Source organism: Cryptomeria japonica, chromosome 9, assembly GCF_030272615.1.
Source record: "Cryptomeria japonica chromosome 9, Sugi_1.0, whole genome shotgun sequence".
Lineage (NCBI taxonomy): Eukaryota > Viridiplantae > Streptophyta > Pinopsida > Cupressales > Cupressaceae > Cryptomeria > Cryptomeria japonica.
In genome coordinates this window covers 291,254,673-291,262,521 of record NC_081413.1, presented here as the reverse complement: position 1 = coordinate 291,262,521, position 7,849 = coordinate 291,254,673, and positions in this window count along the sequence as shown.

Sequence of the window (7,849 nt, the reverse complement as noted above, 5' to 3'; positions counted from 1 at the left end):
GTATGTGAAGGACAAAACCCCATGTGAGGAAAAAGTCCCCCCCATATGAGAGAAGAAGAGAAGCTAGGAAGCCCCCCCTCAATGTGGAATCTACACCAATGATAGAAGCTCGATGTATGAAGAAAATGCTCCATGAACGTCGAACAACATTCCTCCCCTTAGGAAGAAACAAAACCAAAGGTGTATCCATGAAGTCTCCCCAATCATGAAGGGAAGATGTATGAAGAAAACTCATGATGAATGGAATCTCTAAAAACTGCTCAAGAGTCCCCATGTCGATGCTGAAAGATACCCCCTCCAAAGGTGGTAAACTGTGCCACACTGCTGAAAAAGGCACTCCAAGATCTAGTGGAGATGGATGTAGAAAAATAGCCAAAAACTCACATGTCTCCTCAAAACATAAAGAGACCTCCTCTAACTACTGTACATAAGTATCCACAATCATGTCAACCTCGAAAGAATGATCATGCAGAGAATGAGCAAGAGGGTCAGAGTGTTCCCTCACAACAATTGAAGAAGGATCATCTTCATCAAAGAGAAGATGAATGTCATCAATGATGTCTTACAAATCTGCAATGTAGGATTCCACAAACAAACCTGCAATGTCTGTCAAGTAATCATCCCATGAATCTGAAGCTGGAAGACAATGAATATCCTGCTGCACTGAATCACATGAAGGCAAAATTGTTGCACTATTTGCATCATCAGGTGCAATAGGTGATGTGATATCAATATGAGGAGATGGAATACAAGGCTCAAGAACGGGGTCACATGTGAGAATCCCCATGTTCAAGTGCCCAAAGTTCTCCTCAAAATCTGAACCATCACAAGAAGTGTGATCAACATGTGTAGAATCATCAAATGTGAAATCATCATCATCAACAAAATCTGAAAAGGAGTATAACCGAGATGCATGATCAACCACCCCAGTCGCAATGATAGCTCTAGTCTCCAACTCTCTTAGTTGCGCCATGTGTGATTTGATAGATGGAAAGGAGATTGTTTGTCAAGTGGGGTACACACAACACATCATTGAAGGATTTTTCCCCAATGTCAATAGATCCTTTCCCAATCACATCCATGTATGTATGATTGCCCATCAAAATCTGCAGCATGGTGCAAGGCTCAAATGTAGAGAACATAGACTGTGAAGATGCCATATGATGAGAAGCCCCTGAATCTAGAAGCCATCTCTCTGAATCATCACTGATAGTAGCACATAGAGCTTTTCCTTTTCTTGTCCCAAAAGAGTGAGTCTTCCCACTTTTAGAAGCCATGAATACTTGCCCTTTTCCTTTTGAATGTGAGGAAGTGGAAGTTGATGAATCATCCTTCTTGTAGACATTAGGCAGATCAATGTTATGTTTTTTGATGATATGTGTGAGCTCATCAATCTTCTTAGAATGGCAACAACGCTCCTCATGACCAAACCTTTTACAATAGGCACAAGTAGGTTTCTCCCTCTTTGGTTAATTATCCCTCTTGGAAGAAGATGTATCTCCTTGTTGTGGAGAGGATGGTGCTTTGTCTTTAGGCTTGGATTGCCATTTCTTCTTGTTTGAGTTGTCCTTTCCTTGATTTCCTTTGTTCCCTTGATTTGCCACTAATGCTTGAGACTTAGAAGCCTTAAGAATGCCCATGCTTATCAACTTAGTTTGTTCCATCATCAATATTTCATTGAAAGCATCAAAAGTAGGCATTGTGTAGCTTGAACCCATTGTCATCCTATGGGTTTCGAAACTAGAAACAAATGCTGCATATTCTTGTGGAAGCTTGCCTATCAAGTTGAAGATCAATTGAGTATCCTTCTTATCAATGCCACAATCTTTGAGTTGTGCCCTCAACTCATTTGCCTTAGTGACATAATCTGTCATGAACCATGCCTAATCTATGTATAATAAAACCAAATGTAATAGAAATCATAAATTGTAAATACATGGTTTAAATTATAATCCATAAATCTTTTGTGTACCTTTATATTGATGTATTATATTTTGGTGTATTATTTTGATTTATTATATTGATGAATTATTAAATTGATTATTCTAATACATTTAAATTGATTTATTATTTGTTAATTAATAATCACTAATTGATTGTATGATACACCAATTAAAAATAATAATAATAATAAATAAATAAAATATAATAATAATAATAATAAACAAATAAAATAAAATAATAATGATGAGCAAATATTCCTATGTTAAATTAACAAAGAGATAATAACATAACACCAAATAATATTGAATACCAAAAGTATCAGACCTTAATTATAATGAAAGAGAGGGACGTGACCTTTATTGAAGCCACGTCTCTCCCCAAGGGGCATCGGATCCATTAGTATAAGACTTGGGTTGCACACGAGACAGGGAAAAGGAAAAAAACAAGGGAAGAAAATAAGAAAAGGAGGTATGACAGACAAGAAAGAAGAGTTTGGGGCAGAATTAAGGGAAGGAAAATTCCAACAGTGGCAGTCCAACCTGTCACAAAAGGACAACAATAGTCAGCAAGGAAAAGGTAAGTATGACCTGACACTATTACCTAAGTTTCAGGTTTCATACATAATAAGTAATTCGTAGGACATGTAGAATAGTCTGAGTTAAATATATTTCAATATGAATAAAATAATATATGATTAAGTCAATAACTATAATATAGCCTAGCAGTAGGGTCTGTTGTTAATACAATTTAACATTGGTAATGCAAACAAAATAAATACAATTCAATGCAATTGATACTAATAATTTAAATCAATATACTAATTACAACTAACACAAATGGCAGTTCAATAAATTAATACAAAACATTGATATAGTTTGATACTATCAAGAATATCAATAATGGTAATAATGAAGCAATGTAAATTTACCAAATGTAATGATAACATAATATGTGGACAAATCACTGAATAATTAATTGACAATGTAATTTAAATAAGTCATATTAAATTTAATTACTTAACCTATAGATGGCAGTGAGCTTATTCTTCGTCTTTCTCTACTACTTGCAAAGATAGGGAGTGTGTGGGGGAAAGGTAGAGTAAATCGGTCACATGGCGAAAATGTCCCAAGACGGGTAGTAAACCTTGAGGGAGCTGCATGTAGACCATGTCATGTGCCCTTGGCACAGTAAATCTTCCATCTGGTAAGGATTAGCAGAATAGGGAAGAAGAGTCTCATGCGATCTATGGGGTGTAAATCATACAACACAAATTAACAATCCATTTAACTTATTGGAAATACTTTAACATTTCATTATTGGCATAAGTAAATGATTGATAGGTATGCATAGTATTAGCTATGGTTGGATAATATGAGAAAAGATCAATTTTGTATAAAGGATGAGCTACTTTCCATAAGTCCTAAAATTATTGCTTTATTTATGTTTTAGGGTGATTTTAGGAAGGGGACATCACAAGTGGTATCAGAGCTTGATCCTGCTAGCCTATGAACACAATTGATGCAAACCTATGAAAGGAGAGGTAGTAAAGCCAAAATGAATGAGAAAATTACAAATAAAATAAGAAACCTCATGGAGCAAACCCATCAAACCTTTATTAGCCAAATGGAGAATTCAAACCAAGCACTTCTCCAAGCACTGCAAAACATGGGGAACTCCATTAATGACCTTAAGAATAATCCTCCAAAGGGAAGAGACATAAGTTCCAATCATTCAGAGAATAATGGGTCTTCATCATCTAGAGTACCCAAACCACCCTTCCTACGTAGGGAAGATATGCCTAGGGAGGAAGAAGGAATTTGTCAACCTGCAAATAGCTCCATAGACAATGCCAGAGCCTGTGCAAATCTTGAACCAGAAATTAGAGAACTTATAACCTTTAGGGATTTTTGTAAGGCCCAAAGGCATGAGACAGCTAAGAAGGCAAGAATACATCCAAATAAAAATTTGCAACATAAAATAAATAAGGGAATGCTCCCAAATTTTGATGGATCCACAAAAATTACAGCCCATGCCTGGTTGCAAAAGTTGAACACTTACTTCACCCTCAGCACAATGACTGAAGAAGATGCACTCCAATTTGCAATCCTTCATCTAGAAGGATTAGCACATGAATGGTGGTATCACGGAATCTACACACAAGGTCATCAAAATATCACCTCTTATGAAGAATTTTCCCAAAAGCTGATTAAGAGGTTTGATAGGAAACATCCCCAAGAAAACTTTAAGAAATTGACACAAATTAAATAGCAAGGGTCAATAGAAAATTACATTGCAGAATTCCAAAAGATTTCAGTCCAAGTGACAGGAATTGAGGATGACAGACTCACTTATCTATTCATTGAAGGACTAAAAGACTCATTAAGAGGCTTAGTGAGTTCCTTGAAACCTGCAACTCTTGAAGATGCCTTTGAAACAGCCTTGAGATTAGAAGTATCACCATCCATCAATAAAACCATGAGTAACCATAACAAACAATTTCACAAAAAAAATAATAATAAATTTGACAAGAGTTTCCCTTCAAAATCAGAACGGGATGAGCTAAGGAAAAAGAACTTATGTTTCACATGCAAGGGACCATGGGAACTAGGCCATGATTGTAACAAGAAAGAACGTATCACAAAAAATCCATGTTATAGATGCGAGGATGAATGGACACCAAGGCATAAATGTGGAAAGAAAGAACGAGTACACAAGATAGAAGAAATCTCCGAAGAGGAAAATGGGGAAAAAGCAAGCAAGAAAGAAAAATATGGAGATGAAGATGAAGAGTATGGGGTAATTGCCACTTTCACACAAGCTCCTAGAAATAGATTGTTGAGAATCAGAAGCACCCTCAAGGGACAAAAAGTCATCTCTTTGGTTGATAGTGGGGCATCCAATAACTTTATTGATGAAAGACTTGTTGCCAAGATGAAACTAAAGACCAAAAACTTTAAGGGATTCTCAGCAGCCCAAGCCACGGGATCATTGGTTAGATGTACAAAGATGATTCTGCAACAAGAGATCACGTTGGGAAAAATCTCCATTAAAGTGGACTTGCATGTGGTACCACTAGACATAGACATAATCTTGGGTGCCCCATGGATATACTCCCTAGGGTGTTTTCAATTTGACCTTCCTAACTCAAGGATCCACTTTCAACATGAGGGACAAGAAGTTACCTTGCAAGGGATACCCGATGGATCTGCAAAGGTAGTTTCATGTAAAAGAATGGAAAGAATATTTCGGTAAGAATAAAAGCATAGAATTACTATTGATAAAAAAAAAATAAAAAAATGGAGATTAATACATTTAACCTAATTACAAGATTATGATGTTATAATGTAGAAAAGGACAAGGGGAATGGGCAGCACAGTGCATGATCTTGGACAAATCAACTCCACAAGGATCGGCCATACACATTGACATACAACCCATCATCAAAAAACATAGAAGAGTATTTGATGATATTCCACTAGGTTTACCTTCTAAGAGGGGATTTGAGCATATCATAAAATTAGAAGAAGGGGCAAAACCAGTCATTACAACCCCTTATAGACACCCCCAAAAATATAAGGATGAAATCAAGAAGACCATAAAGGAACTCTTAGAAATGGGCCACATCCAACCTAGCTCGAGCCCGTTCGCATCCTCAGTGGTACTTGTAAAAAAAAAGGATGGGACAATGAGGATGTGCATAGATTATCGAGCACTGAACAAGAAAACTATTAAGAACTGCTACCCCAATCCCAGAGTGGATGAATTGATAGATGAGCTTCATGGAGCCAGATATTTTTCAAAAATTGATTTATGATCGGGGTATCACCAGATCGGAATGAGGAAAGAAGATATACCAAAGACCGCCTTCAGGTGTCATTATGGGCATTTTGAGTTTCTAGTTTTACCTTTTAGCCTCACTAATGCCCCAGCCACTTTCCAATCATGCATGAACCACGTCTTCCGGAAGCATTTAAGGAAATTTCTACTCATCTTCTTCGATGACATCCTCATTTATAGAAAAACATGGAAGGAGCATCTCCAACATATTGAGGAAGTGCTAAGTATCTTAGAATCTGAATCCCTATATGCTAAGGCTTCAAAATGTGAGTTTGGTTTAAAAGAGATCCTTTATCTAGGTCATAAAATCCTTGAAAAAGGGGTCAGTGTGGATGAGGAAAAAATTAAAGCAATAAGGGAATGGCCAAAACCCAAATCATTAGCACAACTCAGGGGATTTGTAGGGCTATGCAGTTACTACAAGCGTTTTGTAAAAGGGTTCTCCAAAATAGCTACTCCCCTAACAGACTTAACCAAAAAGGGGGCATTTGGATGGAATGAGGCAGCACAAGAAGCCTTCGAAAGCAATGAGCTCATGTCCTGTCTTGGCTATCCCAGATTTCACTCCACCCTTTGAATTGCAATGTGATGCTTCAGGAGGAGGGATTGGTGCGATACTCAAGCAAAACAAACATCCTATTGCTTTTGAAAGCCACAAACTTACAGAAGTTGAGAAACATTTCTCCATCTATGACAAAGAGATGTTAGCTATCATGCATGCCCTAGCCAAATTCAGACAGTACCTGGTATGTGGGAAATTCAATATAAAAACTGATCATAATAGCCTGAAGTTTTTCATGAGTCAAAAAGACCTCAATGACTGTCAGCAAAAATGGGTGAGCAAAATCCAGGCTTACAACTTTGACATTGAATACGTCAAAGGAGCCAATAATGTAGTAGCAGATGCCTTATCCCGACAAGGTTACTTAAATACCCTAACAAGCATCACGGGGGATTGGAAAAGTGACATTATTGCAAAATATGTTAAAAATCCACAAGCCAATGAATTAATTGAAGGAAAGGTATCAAATGATGAGTATAGGATAGCAGATGAACTTATTTTGTATAAAGATAGAATATTCCTTGTACCCAACTCCAAAGTTAGAAGGAAGATTATGAAAGAGTATCATGACAACCCTTTAGCAGGGCATCTTGGCTATTACAAAACCTATAAACAAATAAGGGAAAGGTTTTCTTGGAAAGGCCTCAAAAGGGATGTTTTGAAATATGTCCAAGAATGTATAACTTGTCAAAAGAATAAGGCGGAGCAGAACCCCCCTACTGGTCTACTACAACCACTTCCCATTCCTAATAAAAAATGGGAAAGTATTTCAATGGATTTCATCACCGGACTTCCTAAAGTACAGGAAAAAGATAGCATCTTTGTGGTAGTGGACATATTGACCAAGTATGCTCATTTCATAGCTATATCTACTCACTATAAGGTGCCTCAAATAGTAGATGTATTCTTTTGAGATATCTTCAAGTTGCATGGATTACCAAAGAACATTATTAGTGATAGAGATAGCAAATTTCTTAGCTTGTTTTGGCAAGAACTTTTCCGATTGGCAGGAACTGAGTTAACGCCTAGCACCAGTTATCATCCGCAAACAGATGGACAAACAAAAATTGTCAACAAATGGATAGAAGGGTATCTCAGAAATTATGTTACGGGCCAACAAAAAGCATGGATCAAATGGTTGCATCTTGGGGAGTATTGCTACAATACCACCCATCACATGTCAATTGGGATGAGCCCTTTTAAGGAATTATATGGATATGAGGCCACCACTTTTGGAAATCTAATCATCCAAAGTAGCAAAGTACCAAGAGTAGTGGACTTCATACAACAAAGCATAGATATTATGAGGACTCTCAAAGACAATCTTCACCACACCCAAAATCAACAGAAGATCTATGCAGATCGAAAATGCATGGAAAGGACATTCGAGGTTGGAGATTTGGTTTTCCTAAGATTGCAACCATATAAGCAATCGTCAATCAAGGTAAGTGCGGCCGAGATGTTGAAACCCCAGTTCTATGGGCCATATAGGGTTCTACGGAAGAT